This window comes from Chlorocebus sabaeus, chromosome 14 (genome assembly GCF_047675955.1).
Source record: "Chlorocebus sabaeus isolate Y175 chromosome 14, mChlSab1.0.hap1, whole genome shotgun sequence".
Lineage (NCBI taxonomy): Eukaryota > Metazoa > Chordata > Mammalia > Primates > Cercopithecidae > Chlorocebus > Chlorocebus sabaeus.
In genome coordinates this window covers 23,153,414-23,173,485 of record NC_132917.1, presented here as the reverse complement: position 1 = coordinate 23,173,485, position 20,072 = coordinate 23,153,414, and the positions used below count along the sequence as shown (strand labels likewise).

At 50.0% G+C, this 20,072-nt stretch overlaps 1 protein-coding gene across 2 annotated transcripts in view; it reads right to left on the bottom strand.

Moving 5' to 3' along the window:
- KLHL29 (kelch like family member 29) overlaps positions 1–20,072 on the bottom strand; it is a 321,454-nt gene that overhangs the window by 220,517 nt on the left and 80,865 nt on the right. The window contains exon 2 of one of the 2 annotated variants that reach the window (XM_007971342.3): positions 14,006–14,113. The exons of the other annotated variant lie outside the window; for it this stretch is intronic. The gene's annotated coding sequence lies outside the window, so the exon portion shown is untranslated. The remainder of the gene's footprint in view (positions 1–14,005; positions 14,114–20,072) is intronic. 2 annotated transcript variants of the gene reach the window in all.

The window sequence follows — 20,072 nt, the reverse complement described above, 5'->3', positions numbered from 1 at the left end:
AGGCAGGCAGGGAAACAATCCATTGCCAACACTAAAGTGAGGGGAGTATAAATAAGACTGTTTTTTCAAACACAAATGTGGAGCCTAGAGTGGACGAGGAGTCTCCTGGCACCCGCCTGAGAGGCCCTCTCCTTCCCCAGCCACCTCTTCCACTCCCTTAGGACCTGACGTGGGCACCTCCTCCTTGGGGTGGGCACCCCCACCAGCCCAGGTCCCTGACCAGACTCCACGCATGCACGTTTCACTGTCAGGTGCTGATCCGTTCACGTGCCCATCTCCCCAGCCGCTGCAGGGGTCAAGCCCATTCACTCGGGGCCATCTAGTGCTGTCCCTGCAGGAGAGGCCCTGCCACCACCATGCCCCCATCCCAGAGTGGAGCCTTGTCTCATGCATTAACGTGAAGCTGTTCTCTTGGGAGGCTTTCACGAGGACAGATTCAACAGCACAGGTTTCTGAGAATGCTTCGGCGTGGCAGGAGGTACGCAAGGACTTCTGACTCACCCTGCTTTCGGAGGCAGCTGGGGACGAGCTCTTCTCCATTTCCACTCAAAACAAAATAAGGGAAAATGGGCTTAAATTGCAGCAAGGGAGATTCAGGTCAGATAGAAGAAAAGCCTGCAGGAGCCACCGGAATAGGGACTCTGGAAGCTGATGGAATTTCTTTCCCTGGAGACCTTTGGGAAGAGGCTTTAGTGTCAGGGACAATCCATCCCCAGGGCTTTCTGTAGAAGGACCAGCCAGCCTCGCGAGTAGGCCGTTCCCCCCAGCACATCACTCAGCACCCCGCTGGCGAACAGGAGGGCACCTTCCAAGCGGACCCACAGTCACAGACCCATCCTTCCTTGGGGATGGCAGATTGTTAGAGCCCACGGAAACGCCATGTTCTCTGCTTTGTGATAAACGCCAGTTTCTCTCATTCCTTTATTGCTGGGGTTGGAAACTACCCCTCCCTTCCCTAAATAATACTTTTATTTTCTGTCAATCTGGCCACAACCAGGGCACGCAAAGTCCTGTACTGATGGGCTGTAGTAGCCACCCCAGGAGCCAGAGCTTCCTAACCTCCCTGGGACTGGCCAAGCCCGAGAGTAAAACAAGACCCTTAATAGAGATTTTGGAACGTGGTCCCTTCTTCTTTGGGGTAAGCAAGAGGTAGACGGCTTTGCATTAGTCACCAGAATGCCCAGGAAATTCCAATGAGCAGCCGAGGTCAGAGGCACTGCCAAGCCTGGAGGAAAATGTGTGGCCACTTGTGGCCCATCAGTAGGACTTTCTGGATGTGATTTTGTGTAGGCGACACTCCCTGTTCCTACACCTGTGATTCTGTCTCCTCCTTTTGATTTATGATGTCTTCATGAGTCCTTTTAAGTCCCCTGCAATTCTTCCTGGAACTCAATGAGGTGAAAACAAGTAAAGTAAAGAAAATAGAAAACCTTCCTGCTTTTCTCCGGCTGGGGCCTGGGCACAGCTCCCACCCATCAGGCCTCCCCTTCCCCAGACACAGGAGCTGGGTCACGGTCTCATTCTGTAATCCCACAATGGGGAATTGTAGCCAGTTCTGCCAAGAGTCCTCCAAGGCCCCATAGAAGAGGCTGGTCTGGTTCCCAGCAACTGACTGCTGAGACGAGACTGAGCGGGAGATGGGGGATGCCCAGAGATGGCTGCCAGAGCATCATCCAGTCCAGGCTGGCAGTAGCTGGGTCCCCCCTCTGCCTTCCATGTCCACTCCTCAGCCCCACGCTGAATAGAAAGTGGAGACTGTCAGCAAAAGGCCAGGGGCACCCAGGGGTGGAATTTTTCCCCAATCCTGAAAGCAAGGAGCTCAGGCCAGGGGCAGGAGGTGTGCCATTGTGAAGCTTGCCTGACACATAAGACGGGGCCAGCGCCTCCCGTGAGGCAATTCTGTTCAAAGGAGATGGGAAGATTCCAGCTGTTTCAAGCTGTTCTAGAAAGCACAAGTGACCCACTGTCTTGCCACGCATCTGCCAGTCCTGACCACGTCACTGGCCACAGGAGGTTAAAAGGCGAGAAGGGGCCTCCCCTTGGGCTAGTTACTGTGGTTATTGAGGAATGAGCATGCACCGAGCCACTGTGGCTTCTCCCACCACATGGCCCGGCTGCAGAGCTTTGTGCAACATTCCAGATGTGTGACAATTAGAGGCTCAACATCCAGAAATTCCACCCTGTTCCTTGACACTTGCAACTCAGGGCAGTTCTGTTTCCCTGAGAAGAAAAAACAGAGACCTTCATGACTATGGGTCTTGAAAGGCTGGTTATAATACGGGGGCCAACAATGTCTGCAGTGCCCCTACCCAGGAGAAAAAGAACGGAGCCTTTTAGCAGGCGGAGTGGGACACCCCTGAGGACTCCTTCTAGCCTGGGGCATGGGGGGCAGGTCCTGCAGATGATACAGGGTGGGCTGCTGGCCTTGCTGGTAGGTGATGGCATGGCAGGAGAGGAGGAGCTCTTGGCAGAGCTAACCCAGTCCTAATGACCAACCCACGCAGCCAGGGTTCCTGGCATCTGAGCAAAGAACTTCTTCCTCAGAACGAAGTACTTCTAGGGGGTATAGCCAGAGATATATGCAAGGTGTCCCCTGGGCAGGAGAAATGCAATAGGCTCATTAGAAGATGGAAATTTGAATTCTGTGCGTGCAGAAGACATCCCCTCCTGCCCCTCTCCCCAGCGTCCTTGGTTTGGCCTCCAAACACCACTAGAAACCTCACTGCAACATTAAGTAGCCAGCCAGCAAGGAGATGCTCTGCTCTACGGCCTCTGGGAAGCACCTCCTGGAACCCATCTAGGGCTCACAGTCTTGCTGGAGAGACAAAGGTCACACAGAAATAAAGGCTGGACACATGACAAGAGGTACAGCTGCTCGCACGAGGGAGTGGGATGCCCTAGCTAAGAGTGAGAGCTCTCACAACATATAGATGTGAACTCCAGACCTGGGCTTTCTAGTTCAGCGACCTTGGATAAGTTATTTAGTCTCTAAACCTCAGTTTACTTCTCGGTACAGGAGATAACAACAGTAGCTACAGCCCTAATGCCGCTGGGAGGATTCCACGAGAAAGTGCATGCAAGTTGCTTAGCACAGCCTTGGGCACTTGGCCAGCACTCACTGGGTTCACAGATGCAGTCCTGCACGAGCTCCGGGGAGGGGTGATACCTTTGGTCAGGAGTGGTGAGGGAGGGCTTGAGGGAGGAAGTGTGGCCTGAGCAGGGCCCTAAGGATGGGCCCTGTTGACACCAGAGGTGAGCAGAGAGCTGCCCTGCAGGAGGTGGCTGCATTTCTGCAGCTGTGCTCGCCCTCATCAAGCCTCATTCTAAATGGATTATTGTTTATTGGCAGCTTATCCCATCTCTCGGGTTATGAATTATTTACCAGATAATGACTTCATAATTGTTAATGACAGATGCCCCAAGGACAGGCTGACATAACTTCTGAGGCCACAGTGCTAATTGTGGTAGAGTCCCAGAAGCCCCCACATGGCCCCATCCAGAGTGTCACTCCTAGGGACAGAGCCTGACTGGTCCTTGGAGATCAGTCATGAATCCAGTCCCCTCATGATGCAGATAAACACAGCAACATCCAAAGAGGGGCACAGGCATGCCTCTAGGTCTCAAAGCCTGTCAGTGGCAATCATGGGAGGGATAAGCCTCAGTGTCTCGGATGGCCCATTCGTCACTGTCCAGGTTTGGGCTGCTGGACAGTTGAGCTGAGCAGGAGTTCAGATCCTCTTCATGGGGTGAGGGGCTAAATGAAATGGAGCTGTGATAGGTGCTTGGAGATTCCCTACCAGAAGTAAGTGGGAGGGGCCCCAGGACCCTCTGCTGTGGCCTATGGAGAACTGGAATAGGATGCAGCCCAGTGGCTGTCTGGGATCTTGTGGGCCGAGGAGGGCCACCTCCCTGGGAGCAGACAGATATCCCCTGCGACTGGCTGCATTCAGCAAGCGAAGGCTGCAGGATGATTGACAGGTGAGGGTGGGAGGTGGGCACGCCAACACCTTCCTTGAAGATGCATTTGGTCTCAGCGAAGGTATGAATTAAGTCCATGACTCAGTTAGGGTCCTAGTCATCTAGAATAGTAAGAGCAAAGCCTTGTACAGCACCATGTCTTACGCACTATTCTAGGCACTTTATTATGTTAACTCATTTAGTCCTTACAAACACCAGATAATTTTATGAAAATCTCTATTTTGCACATGAAGAAACGGAGACACAGGGAGGTTAAGGACTGCGCCCAGAGGTTGCACAGCTGGAAAGGGGCAGGGCTGGGATTAGGACCAAGGCAGTCCAGCAGCTATGCTTATGACCATTACTTTCTGCTGCTTGCTATTGCCTGAATGAATGAACAAAGGTCGTGAGGACCCTCTGAATATGGAACGTACCTTTCTAAACATGGCTTGAATGTGATGTTGAGCATACTGAGAGCCTGGGTTCTAGTAAGATCGGGGAGGCCTAGCTTCCTCTTGGGCCATGGACTATGCTTGGGAACAGTGGGAAGGAGAGCTCTGGCTGGGTGCACCATGTCCCCAGAGGTGGTGGCCTTGGGAGGGCAGGGTCAGTGCGTCACCCTCTGCCCTAACAAGGGCGGCTGTTAGCTGCCTTGATGGGTGTGGCTGGCTCCTTTCACACACAGTTTAGATAGGGGAACAGTGGGAAGGAGAGCTCTGGCTGGGTGCACCATGTCCCCAGAGGTGGTGGCCTTGGGAGGGCAGGGTCAGTGCGTCACCCTCTGCCCTAACAAGGGCGGCTGTTAGCTGCCTTGATGGGTGTGGCTGGCTCCTTTCACACACAGTTTAGATAGGTTAAAGGAGTCACTTTAGATCATTCATTCATCTCAGAAACATTTGAGAGCCTTCTTTGTGCCAGGCTTTGTGACTGAGACACACTGACTGTGACAGTCCCTGCCACCAAGGAACTCCCGGTAGTCTCCCGAGAGGGTTCTGTGATCTGAGGAGGTGGGTCTGAGGGGCCCAGGAGCACAGTCAGAGGCCGTGGGAACTGACTTTTTCCATTCATCAATTGTGTTTGGCTTTGCAGGCTCCCCTCAGTACTGGGGGTGGGAATGAGCCTTGAGCATCTTGGACAGTGACGGGACCATACCGGAACCAGGAAGCAGCAAGTACTACAAGGGTGCTGGGGAGAGAAATGGCATCACGGCATCAGAGGAGAGAGAATTCCCTCGGGGGCAGCCCTGGAGCTCTTTGCCAGGAGATAGGTAGGGATGGGAGAGGTGCTTCTTGGAGACTCGCTCAGTAGGACCAAGTGCCCCAAGGTGGGATATAAACACTCAGGTAGGTCAGACAGTACAGAAGTCTGCAGAGATGTGAGCAAGAGCCCAGCAGAGACTGGTGCAGGCCAGATTTCCTTTATCTGATTCACAGAGGCAGCAGCTGTAGTTCAGGGAGGACCTGCGCAAGATGGCAGAGCACCACAAATGCATTTCAGAAAGCCTTGAACTGGTGCTAAATAAATAATCACACTGTTTATTCTGAGATATAGGAGGGAGGACACCTCCTCTCCGTGCTAAAGGCAGGGGCGCGGCTCTCTGGCTGGCGGGGCCGACACCAGCACATCTCACATCCTGGAGTACTGATCCCAGAAAGGCCTGGACAGAACCTCTCTGTGTTCTGACTTCCGTTTCCCACTTTCAGCATGTGCCTGTGTACCTAGAAAAGGGAGTGCCGGCTTAATTGTTACCTCCTGTGCTGTTACTAGGTTACTCTGTAAAAGCAGAAATGTGCTTCTAATGATTTTTGCTGTTGCTGCTACCTTATGAGCCAGATGCTTTTATCTAAATGAGTTACTACAAATCAAGGGTGGCCTGTGAGGACTGCTAGGCTGCATCTGTCTTCCACAGGTGAGCTCAGGCTCTGTGCGTGAGGCTGAAATCTCCCCATTCTCTTTGCATCCAGTCTGCTTACAAGAAAGGGTGAAAATAGGTATTGGCGGCTGTCATGAATGACCTCCAGGTGGTCTGGGAGCAAGTGGAGGGGTCTCCAGCCTGTGATGGTCATTCTGTGTCCTGTTCCACTTGGCTCAGGAAGGTGACAGCCTGGGTCTAGTTGACCCGTGGTCTTTAGACCTCTTGGGTCATGGTGGGTGGGAAGAAGGGCAGCCCACACGTGGCTCCTTCAGTTATCTTCCTGAGTGGGGGTTGGGACCGCACTGCAGCCCAGCAGATGGTCAATGCCTAGCTTGACACGTCGTATGTGCTGCACTAATGGTCGTGGGAGGCAGGCAGGTGCGTGATTGATACTTGCTCAGAGCTTTTTAGGCTTCAAAATAAGGAGTGGCAGCTGACACGGGGACAAGAAGGGTCCTTAGGTTATATTAGGAACCAGGAGACAGGGACTTTAGTTTCTGCTCTGCCTTGATGGGTTGTGTGACCTTGAGCAAGATACTAGACCTCTCTGGGCTTTGGTTTGCTCCTTGGTACAATAAATGGCAACAAGAACCCCTTTTTGTCTACCTCCTAGAGTCCCTCTCATGATCCAGGAGAGGAAGCTGTGAAAACACTTTGCAATCTAAAAGCACTAGGTCACAGGAGGAGGTAACATAAATCGTCTATCTTTAGCCTTAGAGGTTCCAACAAATTGGAGTTGGAGTAGGAGTTGCCAAGGAGTCTGTTTTGGGGTCGGGGAGTCCACATGGAGCCTAGCTGTGAGGGTGGCTCTCGCCAATGCCCTGTGAGCTTTCAGCTACATCCCCATTATATGAGAGAGTGACCTTGGGAGGGTTAGCATGGCATTCAAGGCTGTGTCTCCTAATTCTTAGGTTTCCCTTAGCATTTCTGCTCTGATATCTTTGGTCTTTTTATATCTTCAGGCTTTTACACAAGCTGTTCCCATTGCCTATAGTGTTCCCTGCACACATATATAAATGCATAGATTTCGATTTCCAGCTTTAAGGCACCTCTTCTTTGAAGCCTGTGGTTTTGATCAAACTAAGCTAGTTGCTGAATATTCTCCTCCCCTCAAATGTGTGGTCTGGGTCAGGGTTTTTTGTTTCATATAGTCACTGTGATACCCCCAGTGCCTACAACAATGCCTAGCATTATAGTAGATGCTAACTAAGTATTGTTGAGTAAATGAGCTGCTCTTCCGTAGCACTTGGTATACATTCTTCTTGTTGCATTTATCACATATTTGCCACATAAGAATGGATCGCATTTATCATGTAAGAATTTGTATGTACTTGCTGCTCCACCAGACTGAGAGCTCCTTGCAGGCAGGGCTTTTGTCTGACCTCTCTGGATCCCAGACCTAGGACAAATGTACAATGTGACTACCAGGAAGTGTTGAAGGAATGAATGAATGAGTGTTGCAACACTCTTTTGTTGCACCATGTGCTGGGTATTCATCCTATAGTTCCCAGTACTCCTGGCACTATTTGTCCCGTTGTAAGAGAGAGAGAGAGGGGTGGAGTTGGAGAGAGACAGGAGAAATTTATGATTAGAAGACAAAAGCTTAAAAGTCTTTCTGAGTGGCCTCTGAGTATGAGTAAGTGAGATCATCCCTACAGGACAGAAGTCCATCAATTTCAGAGCATGGTCACTCAATGTATGCATACACGGTGCTTTCCCTGAACAGGATGCACACACAGTGCTTTCCCCTGATAGATGTTTTTGTGCAAGTTAGAAAGAGGCACTCCTCCCTCCAAACTCTCAAGGGCACAGCGATACTCCCAGAGCACAGGCTGGGGGTCAGAACCCATGTCTCCTTGGCCAGGTGCCCTCATGGAGAACACAAACTCACAACTGTTCCCGGCAGCCTCAGCTCACTGCAACCTCTGCCTCCCGGGTTCAAGCAATCCTCCTGCCTCAGCCACCCGAATAGCTGGGATTACAGGCATGTGCCACTACACCTGGCTAATTTCTGTATTTTCTAGTAGAGACAGGGTTTTGCCATGTTGGTGAGGCTGGTCTCGAACTCCTGACCTCAGATGATCCGCCTGCCTCAGCCTCCCAAAGTGCTGGGATTACAGGCTGGAGCCACCGTTCTCAGCCCAAACCAGCCTCTTCTATGGGATCTTGGAGGGGTCTTGGCAGAACTAGCTACAATTCCCCATTGTGGGGTTACAGAACGAGGCTGCTGACCAGTTACTGTGGCTGGGGAAACAGGAGGCTCCTACCCTCTTTCCAGGGAGGCCTGACTGGGGTGGGAGCTGTGCCCAGGTCCCAGCCAGAGAAAAGCAGGAACCTTTCTACTCTATTTGTTTTCATTTTGCTAAGTTCCAGAAAGGATTGCAGGGGACTTAAAAGGACACATTAAGACACCGTAAATCAAAAGTAGGAGAGAGAATCACAAGTGTAGGAGCAGGAAACGGAGAAGGGAATGTTGCCTACATGAAACCATATTTAGAAAGTGCCATAAACAGGCTACAGGTGGGCCACAAATCTGCCTCCAGGCTTGGCAGTGCTTCTGACCTTGGCCACCCGTCAGAACCACCTGGAGAGCTTTACAAAAATCCAGATGCCTGGATCCACCTCCCAGAGACTGACTGTGAACTCACGCATCTGGTATGTAGCCTGGGCATGAGAATTTTAAAAATCTCCCTGGGTGATGTCATATGCAGCCAGAGTTGAGAGTTACTGTTTCGAGAGCTTGGAAGAGGCAAATCTGTTACAACATGATTTGTGGGTCCATGAGATCCTATGATGGTGGCTCCGGAGAAGAATATGTCTGTGGTGAAATCAGAGACACCTCTCCCAAGGGTCCTAGCAAAGGAGTCACAAGTGACAGGATAAACATTAACTGCCACAGAATACTAAATGAGGGTACACTGTTGTGACCTGGAGGGCAGCAGATATTCTAACAGCTTGGAGAGTTCATGTAAAAGCATTCCAGGTGGGGCAAGATGAACACAGTACACATAGCCAAGGTATCCAGCTTTTGGATAGCTTGATCCGGGGGTAGATTTTAAAGGATCTGAAAGACTAGACAAATTACACATCATCCGGGAATATTGTTTTGCAAAATCTTTACAACTCCCATCTGAGTTCCTCAAGCCACAGAATTCAGGAACCTGCTAATAACACCTATGAGTTGACAGTAGTGGTTAAAGTTTTAAAACACACTGATATCCTCATGAGAACACATAGAATATCTGGGGGAAGGAGCCAGGCATCTGTACCTTTTTTTTTTTTTTTTTTTTTTTGAGACAGAGTCTCCCTCTGTCACCTAGGCTGGAGTGGTGCAGTGGTGCGATCTTGGCTCACTGCAACCTCCGCCTCCCGGTTTCAAGCGATTCTCCTACCTCAGCCTCCTGAGTAGCTGGGACTACAGGCATGTGCCACCATGCCTGGCTAATTTTTGTATTTTTAGTAGAGACAGGGTTTCACTATGTTGGCCAGGCTTGTCCCAAACTCCTGGCCTCAAGTGATCTGCCCGCCTCAGCCTCCTGAAGCGCTGGGATTACGGGCGTGAGCCATCGCGCCTGGCCCATCTGTAGTTCTTAAAGCTCTCTGGGCAATTCCAATGTGCACCAAGGGCTGAGAACTGCTGGCCCTGGTGGCACCATTCCTCCCTTGTCACTGTTCAAGGTCCTGAGAGGTGGGAAGGCCGAGGTTATTCCCATTTCACAGCTGAGGATACTGAGGCTCAGAGGATACTGAGGGCTTTCCCAGAGTGAGTGGTAGATTTGGGACTAGAATCCAGAGCTTGCCTCCAATCCCAGGTTCCCTGCCACCATGCTGCCTGTGAGGACATGCTGTCTGTGGTTCTGTAATCTCTGAACTGAATAAAATTATCTGACCCCAAGAGGTATGCATGAACAGGGCTCTGTGCTGGGCCCTGTGCTAGGCTTGTAGAGAAAAGAGAATGGTTCCTATCCTCAGTAAGCTCAGGGTCCAGGAAGGAAGGTGAGCAGCCTAAGGCAAAGCAGATGGAGATGCATGGCTAAGGGAGGGAGGACGGCCGACACAGTCCAAGTACAAGGCTTCCTTGGAGAGCAAGGAAGCAGCTTTGTCTTGGACAGGTGGAGTCTGATATGTGAATCAGACAGCAGGGATCCGCTATGCAGAGGTTGCTGAAGTGGTCCGGACCTTAGGACAGAGGTGCCATCTGGGAGTCAAGCCTGGGAACAGCTGAAGCAGAGGGAGGGGAGGGAGGGCTGGGGATACAGGGAGCCGAGGAAAGCCTTGTGGCACCAACACATCCCCTTCCTGGCGGGAGGAGGCGGTGGAGCTGGAGGACGGCAGCTCACATGAGCGAGATGGACAGGAAGCAGGAGAAGAGGTCACTTGCTGGCACCGAGGTGGACAGCACAGGCTGGGGGTCTGCAGCCCTGTTGATGGAAAGGTGCAGAACAGCTGCAGGGTACCAAGCAGGGAACGGACCAGAATCCCAAATGCCCGCATAGGGCTGAGGGCTCGGCTAAGTTTCTGTTGAGGGATCTGGGCACCAGCTAGTGGGTGTGGTCACATGGCCTTCTCAGGGGTGTGAGCGCCCAGATACCTATTTGAAGAAGGGGCTGCAGAGGTCCCCAGAGAGGGCCAGGAAAAGCAGATACAGTCAGAAGACAAGGGCAGAGTGTCTGCATCGGCCAGAGAAACACTGGGATGTCTGCCTGCAGGTCCCTCCTTGAGGTAGACACCACAGAGGCCAAGAGGGGAGTGGACAAGGGGAGAGCAAGGCTGTCCACGGCACGAGGGAGGGAAGACAGGCAGAGGGCAGGGGAGTGCGATCAGAGAGGATGCCCGCAGGATGGACTGGGGGAAGTGAAGGTGGGGGGTGTGGAAGCCCAGGGCATGGCACACGGTGTTCTCTAATTGCCATTAGCTCTGGAGACATCTGCAACCCCCTCCGAAGACGCAGGCGGCATCTAGGTCATCTCATTTGCTGAGGGCAGGGGGACAAACGGCCTGGACAGACAGTACTGAGAGGGTCTCAATGACGGAGGCAGCAGATGCCGCCCAGGGCAGCTCCAGCACCAGTGGCGATCAGCACTGCCCTTTACCCACCTCCAGAGCCCGAGGTGTCTGCTAATGCCATTCTTGGCTCAGCCTTGGGCTCTGCGCAAACTGAGTCCTCCGCTCAACTCCCCCCACCCCTCTTCCCTGCAGTGCGGGTATCAGATTTCACTCCTGCTAGCTGGTTCCAGTATGGTCTTCTTTCCACCAAACCACAGAAAAGCAGAGCGCGGCCCTCCACGCTTGGCTCTTGAACTGGCCTGTTTCGTAGCAGGTGACACAGGGCCCTGTGAGCTGGCCCAGTTTCCACAGCAAACTGATAGCTGCTTCCACTGATCCCCAAGGGTCACAGAACCATCTAGGGGCCTCGGAACCTTCCTATCATCTTGGAAATCAATGGGACTCCTGCATGTGAGGGGAGCGCACAGCCAGCACCAGGCCGCGTGTCGTGTCGCGGGCACTCCTAGGCACAGTCCTGGCTGCACACGGTGATTTGTTTACTGAGAGCTAGGCAGGTGCTGGTATGAGTGGCGGAGCTGGTGGAACACAGAGACAGATCAGGTACGATTCCCATCCTCCAGGAACTGGCCAAGTGCTAGGGAAGACAGACTTGAGTTCACAATGGGGACCCTGGTCTGGGGGCGCACAGATAGAGGCCCACATAGGGTGCATCTTACCAGCTATGCCTGGTGAAACCACCCTCAAGGTCCCTCCGCATCCTAAAGTACATGATTGCCAGAGTTCGGGATGAACAAGAGAACAAGAGCCATGTGCCACCCGGCATCAGCAGCAGGGAAGATTAGACCCCAGACTAAGGGTCAACATTTAAGAAACCAAAACCCACTGTCCTGGGGTGTCTCTGTTCCCTTCCCTCTCGCCAGACTCACAGGTGCATCCAAGCAGAGCTGGCTTCTGTGAAGAACATGTCCTCAATCTTTTCTTTGCCCCGTGTAGAAGCGGGGATGCCCTGGCTGCCAAACCAACGTTTCGCTGTCTTATTTTCCAACTCCCCTTCTCTGACCCAACAGGAGGCCTGAAGGCAAAGCATTCCCCAGTGCTGGGGATACCGCTAGCAAGGACAGCCATCCCCCGCCAGTGGTGCCATGGGCGTGTGCCAACAGCCCACCAGCTTCCTAGGTCAGGAATCCACCTCTCCTCTGGTTGCCCCCACTGGGCTGCTGGGAGGCTGCAGGCTGGATGCACCATGGGGTCACAGGGTGGGGAACCTTCCATTTCAGTGCTGATCCTGGCCCAGTCCACAGCCTTCTCCCACTTCCTGCTGACAACCAAGGCTACCCCTAGCCTGAGATTCCAAAGCCATATTTTCTCCTCTCTGTGCAAGGGTTCTGGCTGGGGACAGCCATCCCCAACCTCACAGTCTCTGAGTCCAAAGAGAAAGCTCTCTGACCAGCAGAGAATCTGGATGTGGCAGGAGCCTTGTTGGTCTGACACTCTGCCCCTGCTGCAGATGGAAGCTGGAGTTTGGACTCAGGCAGAGGCCAGGAGGCCACCAGTCAGAGGGCATGAGGGTGGGCCGCTGAATACAGCAGTCTCGGGGCTGCTATGACCTGTGCTCACCCAGCACTAGGCCCCGTGTGTTATGCAGACGCAGCCTGTACTTCTAAAGGCTCAAGTCGCACAAGGACATATGAGGCTGGGCCAGCTGGGCCTCTACTGTCCTGGATCCGAGAGCACACTCCTCTGCCCTCCAGCCTGCTTTATTCCAGGCCCAGTTCCTGTCCCTTCAGTAGCATGAAATGTGGCGAATGTTGTCAACTCTAGCTCCAGGCCTCCTTGCCTCTGCAGGCACATTCCTGGCCTGCCTGGTGGGAACTAAAGCAGATCCCAGACCAGAGATTCTGTTCACAAGATTGTGCCCTTCCAAGGCAGGCCAGGTTCCCCCACACTTCTGGCTGCCTGATCCTGCTTGGAGAACCTGGAATCAAAAGTTTAGGCCAGGACTCTAAAAATTTAACCCAAGGAAGTCATCAAATGACTATGCAGATACATATGCAACAATGTGTTTGTTGTGCTGTTATTTGTAATAGTGAAATACTTAAAATATGTTAAATGTCCATCAATAGGGCATTAAGTGAATCACGTATGCTATTACATCCACAGAGTAGACAGTCTGTAAAAATGGTGATATAGATTTCTGTTTACTGACCATACAAAATGGCTTGACACATTGTTGAATCTAAATAACATGCCCCCCACACAGTACCCACAGTCAGATCCTGTGTGCATGTGTGTGCCTGTGTGCACTGTTTACGTATGTGTGTAAGAAGAAGCCAGGAAAGAAACACTAAAATGGTTATCTCTGGGGAACGGGATTATAAGTCATTTATATACTTTTAGCCACTACGCTTTAAAATCCCTTTACAATGAATAAATAATATTTTCATATTTAATAATACATTTTAATAACAAAACTTAATTATAAAACTTAATTACAGTGTTTAAGGAGGTTAAAGGTCACCTAGCTGCTGGCCATCCTTAGATCTAACCTCCTGGGGAAAGCCAACGCCCAGGTAAGCAAGGAAGTGCCACAGAGATTCTTTGATGCGGCATGGTGGCTCACGCCTGCAATCCCAGCACTTTGGGAGCCCAAGGTGGGTGGATCACCTGAGGTCAGGAGTTCAAGACCAGCCTGGCCAACATGGCGAAACCATGTCGTGAGAGCACACATGATAGCCAGTCATGATAGCACATGCCTGTAGTCCCAGCTACTTGGGAGGCTGAAGTGAAAGGATCGCTTGAACCCAGAGGCAGAGGTTGCAGTGAGCCGAGATTGCGCCACTGTGCTCCAGCCTGGGCGGCACAGGGAGACTGTGTCTCCAAAAAAAAAAAAAAAAAAAGTCATAGATATTCTCTTTGGTTGATTCTAGAAGGATTGAGGCTAACATGGCTTAGCTAAGCCCCAGTACCGGTTGATCACACGCCTGTGGTAAAAACTGCCCTGAGGAAGACGGCGAGGGGACCTACTGCGTTTTTTCCCCTTCCCCCACACATTTAGTGTGAGAGGAGAGAGCTGGCTGTGCTCAGGCCTGATGACTTTATTTCCAGGTGAGCCGAGCAGAGACCTACCTTGCGCCGCCCGTCTCTGGCAAGCTCAGGATTCGTCCCCAGGATGCAAAAACCTCGATGGCCGCCAACACTTAGCAAAGCGTGAGCATCACCAGGAATCCAGATAGTCTAGAAAGAGAGGGAAAAACAGTAGGGTAGGGGTGGGGAAAAGGTCTAATTTCTTTCTTTCTTTCTTTCTTTCTTTCTTTCTTTCTTTCTTTCTTTCTTTCTTTCTTTCTTTCTTTCTTTCTTTCTTTCTTTTCCTTTCTTTCTTTTATCTTTTCTTTTTTTCTTTTTTCTTTTTTTTTTTTGCAAAAAGATCTCTTTTGAATTCCACCATCCCAGGTGGTCCCCACACTAACTGGATACTAGTCTCTGCCTCAGATGTCCCCGATGCTGAGTTGCATACTGTGGATTATCTCACACGGGCTGTGCACAAACGGCCAGCGACGTGGGTAGCAGAGTACTCCTAGTGGCAGATATGAGGCATCCCTCGCCCATCCTCCAAATACACACAGCCCTAATCCCCACCATTGAGCCACTGACACTGAATAAGAGAGAGAACAATGGTATCGTCTTCCACCTAATCCAAACTAAGAAACTCCAGCAATGGGGAAAAAGAAAAAATTTAAGTCTTTAATCTAATACTGAGAAGGACACAAACTCTAGAATTACAAAAACAAATCATTACTTTTTTCACACAATGGGCAAGAAGACCTTGAGGAGGCAAAGAATAGGTTCCCTGGGGAGAATTTTTTTTTTTTTTAAATTATAGATTTAATACCTGGGAGAAAGAGGCTATCTATTATGGGGAGGCAGAGCTACTCCTGGTTCCTTCTTTTAAATGTAATCTATGAGAAAGCCATCTTCACGACGGGAAATGGCATCCCCCACTGCAAAACACACGACTGTCATTACCTGGGAATCAATATATTTTTTTAAACCGAATATATCATTATCAATTGATTTTCCTTTTTCCTCTTAGCACTCCAGAGTCCCGGGTAGCAGGGGAAAGCTTTAATGTGATATGAAGGATTTGGACAGGTAAATAAGTTATTGTAAACTCATTCTGCCTTATGGCCAGCTTCCCTCTGACAACGCGACAAGTCTTTCTCAGATCCTCTCAACCTAAGCTTTTCCAGTGGCCGCTGATAGAGACGCATGTGAGCCATATCAAATAGCCATTTTAAAGCTGAAGGTGGCAAAAATATTATTTTTCCCAAGGATGGAATGTTCTCTTTACGACTAAGAAATAACCTCTGCGGGGAAGCAAAATAAGCCAAGGTCACCATTTAATTCTGACACAGAACCAAAGTGGCAAGTACATTTCCTCTACCAAGCCTACGAGAAGCACAAGGAGAAATCGATTACTTTGACCACAAGGTATTGGCAATACTGGTGATCGATGTCGTTCTGGGAAAGATCCTTGGTAGATAAGCGCTGGTAAAGAGAGAGGTCTAGGAGATAGGGGTCAAACCATTTTTAGGTGCTTGAGAATCTTATTCATTCATTCATTCATTCATTCATTCATTCATTCATTCAATAAATACTGATTCCCTCTATGTGTCAGGCAGTACGTTCAAGGCACTGGGAATACACGAGCGAACAAAAGAGAAAAATATTCCTGCCCTCAGGGAGCTCATATTCTAGAGGGTGGAAACATAGAATATACAATACACTTAAAAAGTAGTGAAAATTGTATCATATTTTGGAAGGTAGTAGTGCAATGTATTAGAGAAGAAATGGAGCAGGGTAGGGTGCATGTTATGGGCGGGCCTGTGGTGCAGTTTAAATAGGGTGGGCAGGGTCAGTCTCATGAGTGGAGGACATTTGAGCACACACTTCAAGATGAGGAGTAGGTCGTGTGGGCATCTGGCCCTAACTGTTCCAGGCAGAGGGAAGAGTCAGTGCGAACATGGCTGGTATGTTCCAGGACCACCCAGGAAGCCATTGTGGCTGGCGGAAGGAGGTTCTGGTAAGAGATGAGGCCAGAGCGGTGAGCATCCTGATTGTGTAGGGCCCTGTAGGCCACTGTGAACCCAAAGATCCCAGTCGCCATCTTTAGAAGGGGCTCCCAATTTCTTGAGCCAAAACCCTCAGAGTTCATGTCAGGTTAATCCACTTCCTTTCCAGACTGTGCCAAATAAATATGGTATAGGCTAGACCACAGCCAAGAGGGACAGTGGTGGGAAAGAAGCACAGGCTGTCTATGCCTGTCCTGACGACAGTGGCCTTGCCCTTCCTTCTCTACGGTCCCTACCTCTAGGGGAGACAAGTGAAACAGTTCTGAACAAAAATAAACCACATGCACAGCTGAGTTCTCTGGGACTTTTCCTCATGTGCTGATGAAAAGGTCTGGAAGTGAATGACCCATTGGCTATTATAGACTGTACTGGGCGTCTTGTGTTGGCCCTCTCGGCCTGCCTTTCATATTCCCCACCCTGTTCTTTCCCACCTCTCCCAGGCAAGACCAGGAAGGCTCACCTAACCTGTATGGAGAGCATCCCTCATGTTTTGGACCCTCTGACTTCTGCTTAGGTTCAGTCCATGCAGATACCAGCAGGAGACTGCGGACAGGGTTGGGGTTGGCTGTTGGTTCCCCTGCTCCCCTCCCTCTCTGTGTCTTCATGAGCAGGCTGTCCCTCACCTGCAGGTCATGGCTCTAGTTGGGGAACAAGGAGCTCCACAAGGCGCTCTCTCTGGATTCCTGTAATAGCTCCCTCCCCTGACCATTACGCCCAAAGGCAGTAATTCCCCCCATCACATCATCAGCCCGGGGACACTGCACTATGATGGTTTCTCTATACTATGCCTATTCACCTTTGTGGACAGTTATTTTACTTAACTCTCTTCAAATTACACATTTGAATATGTCTATTTCAAGACCCCAACAGAGACATTCACAGAGAAGGTTAAAAGCAAGAACCTGGAATCAGACACATCTGAATTAGAATTCTAACACTGACACTTAGTTTTGTGACAGCAGGTAAGTTCTTTAACTCCTAGGAACCTCTGTTTCCCATTCTTTTCAGGTCAACATTCAAACTGAGGAAATACAGAGAATACCACAAAGACACTACTTGAGAAGAGCAACCCCAAGACACATAATTTTGTTTTGTTTTGTTTTGTTTTTGAGATGGAGTCTCACTCTGTTGCCCAGGCTGGAGTGCAGTGGCACGATCTCGGCCCACTGCAGCCTCCCAAGTAGCTGGGACTTGAAACTCACAGGTTCAAGCAATTCTCCTGCTTCAGCCTCCCAAGTAGCTGGGACTACAGGCACGCGCTGCCATGCCTGGCTAATTTGCGTATTTTTAGTAGAGACAGAGTTTCATCATGTTGGTCAGGATGGTCTTGATCTTCTGACTTTGTGATCCGCCCGCCTTGGCCTCCCAAAGTGCTAAAACTAGAGAACCCGTGACATCCTCCTCCTCTTCCTCATCCTCAGCATCACCATCTTAGTAGTGCCATCACCTGCTCAAATCCAGGGCAAGCAGCACCTGCCTCCCGACACCTTTGCCCACCCCAACCAGAAACTCTTCCCTTGAAAGGGTTTCTAACTGTTCTCGGTTCACATTTGGCATCAGTTCATGCCTCAGTGATTTTATTTATTTTTTCACATCTTTCTTTTCTTGTTCTTTTCCCACCCACCAAACCTCCACACCTTGCAGTTAGACCCTAGGCTTAACAGACAGTATCTTTTGGAATCTGGTCCACAGCACCCGTCGTGTAGTGGTGTATAATCTATCCTTGACTCATTATTGTCCTTCCTGGGAGGCCCATAAGCTACATCCAGGCACCTAAGCACGTCTCACTCTAATGAGATACATGGTATTTAAAAGTGATTTCAAAAGAAATTGCTAGAAACCAATTTTTAGTAATAATTTTGTTCCCAAGTTAACACTGTAAAATCTTATGTTTCCAAAGATCATGGCCTGGGAAAATGAATCCCAGGAATGAACCCAGGAAATCACAGGGAGGTAGGTATGGTTTTCTATCTCCAGGTGGATAAAGAGATTGCTTCAGGGCTTAATTTGTGACACTTTTGGCCAAATTGACCTTTTCCCTTCCACTAATTTCATCAAAGGGCAGCTTACAGTCTTAAGGAAAACAAATCGTAAAAGCTAAAGGACAGAGGACTCTAATTTATTTTTAAAAATACAGCAGGTAGTCAGTCACCGCTTGTGAAAGGGGTCTCAGGACGTTCAGCTTCCCAAGGTACTTGGGAGATGCTAATTGACTTTGACAAGGCATTAAGACCAATAGGAAAGCAAGACCCTTGAATGGGCCATTTGGGTTAAATGCTGGGAGAGCTTCAAAATGAAACTAGAGAAAAATTTTGAGATCCATTTTACCTCTAAGTCTATAAATAAAGAAAGTTCCCAACATGAACCAAACGGATGGTCAAGAGAATTATGAACAAGGGCCCCAGGATTTTTTACTTCTTTATAAAATACACCATGTTTTGGGGGAGAGAAACTGCCTTAAGAGAGGAGAAACCAATTAGGAGCCTCCAGTTTGACACAGGATCAGGAAGCAGCCCCGCTGGGGTCTTAACCACACTCTCCAATTATGGGTCCAGAACCCAGAAGTTCAGCACCCCTCAGCAAACGGGGCAACAAAGAGTCTTTCTTCCTTGGAAAAGAAAAGCAAAGCAACCGGAGGCTGTAAACTGTAGGGAGGCAACCGGCTCCCGAGCCCACCCTCCTGTCAGCCCAGGTACAGGACTCCGTGGCACCTCTGACCCTAGGCAGGAATGCCTGCTCTCAATGTGTCCTGCAAGGGGAACGCTCATTCATATTCTTTTACTTTTAAGACGAGAGGAAAACAGGCCATCCATCCATTAATAATATCAACTGTGGGTTCACCAAAGCCTGCAGGCTTCTTGCCAACACAAAAATAAACACTCTCAGAAGGTTTATCCATCAGGTTCATGACAGTTCACGAGCCGGGGTCCGGAAGGCACTGCATTTTAAAGGGGAGAGTGAAGGCGCAAAGATGGAGTAAGTCATGAGAGTCCCCCAGCACAACGCGGAGATCGCCTATTCCATTAAGGAGCCACAACTGGCCACTGATGAGATCCATTACTTATTTTCAGCTGGTAGGGATGCATCTCCTGGCATGCTTTTTGTAGGCATGTATTCAAAGAAAGACAGTGTCTGCAGAAGTCAGGCTGACCGATTGAGAGGTAACAATGTTTTCCTAAGGCTCGAAGTTTACAAAGCCTAGCCCATTCTTATTTTCTCATTTACCTATTCCAACAAATTTATGAGTTGATTACTTTTGTAATCCTCATTTCACAGATGAGGGAACAGAGGCTCATGGCAAAAATAAAGGTTGTCCAAAGTCACACAGCAAGTCAAAGAGGAAGCCTGAACAGGAAGCCTAGATTTTGCGCCTCCCATCCAGGCTTTTGTTCCTGGGCCTCCACCTGCTGTCACCCTTCTCCTCCTGAAAACTCCTCCCTGGAGGCTTCTTCCTGCACTCTCTGGAGAACAGAAACTTTCCAGGCAAAACGCTGGAGACTATCACAATTAGGACACATGTGCCACCCAAGAAGGCTCCCTGTTGGGCCGGCACAGCACCAAAGGGGCCCATCTCCTAGTTCCCTTGGATGGTTTGGGGCAAGGAGAATGGAAAGATAGAGAAAATGAGGTGTTCATAGTTGGACTGGATCCTAAGTTATGCCATGACATGACTCTATCAGACAGCCAGCATGAAAGGTTTCAGGAAAAAAACGTCGCAAACCAAAATCCTCTTAAAACCTTTTTTTTTTTTTTTTAATTTTGATACACAGCAGATCCCCCCAAAATGAAATGAACTGGAACTCACCCAACTCAGTCCTGCCACTCAGTGCTGGCAAATATCCCCCCACCCTCACTCTACCAGCTAATACAGATTCGCCCATCACTGGAAGCAGGACTGGGATGACCCTTGCATTTCCACAAGATGAAGAGAAAGAAGCCTGGACCTACTGAAGCCTGACTCACCCACAGCAGCACTGAAGATGTCCGCAGGGAGGATCCACGTGGCATGTAGTAGATGCTCAGTAAAGAGTAAGGCTCTGTTCAAAAAAGGAAATTGCCTCCAC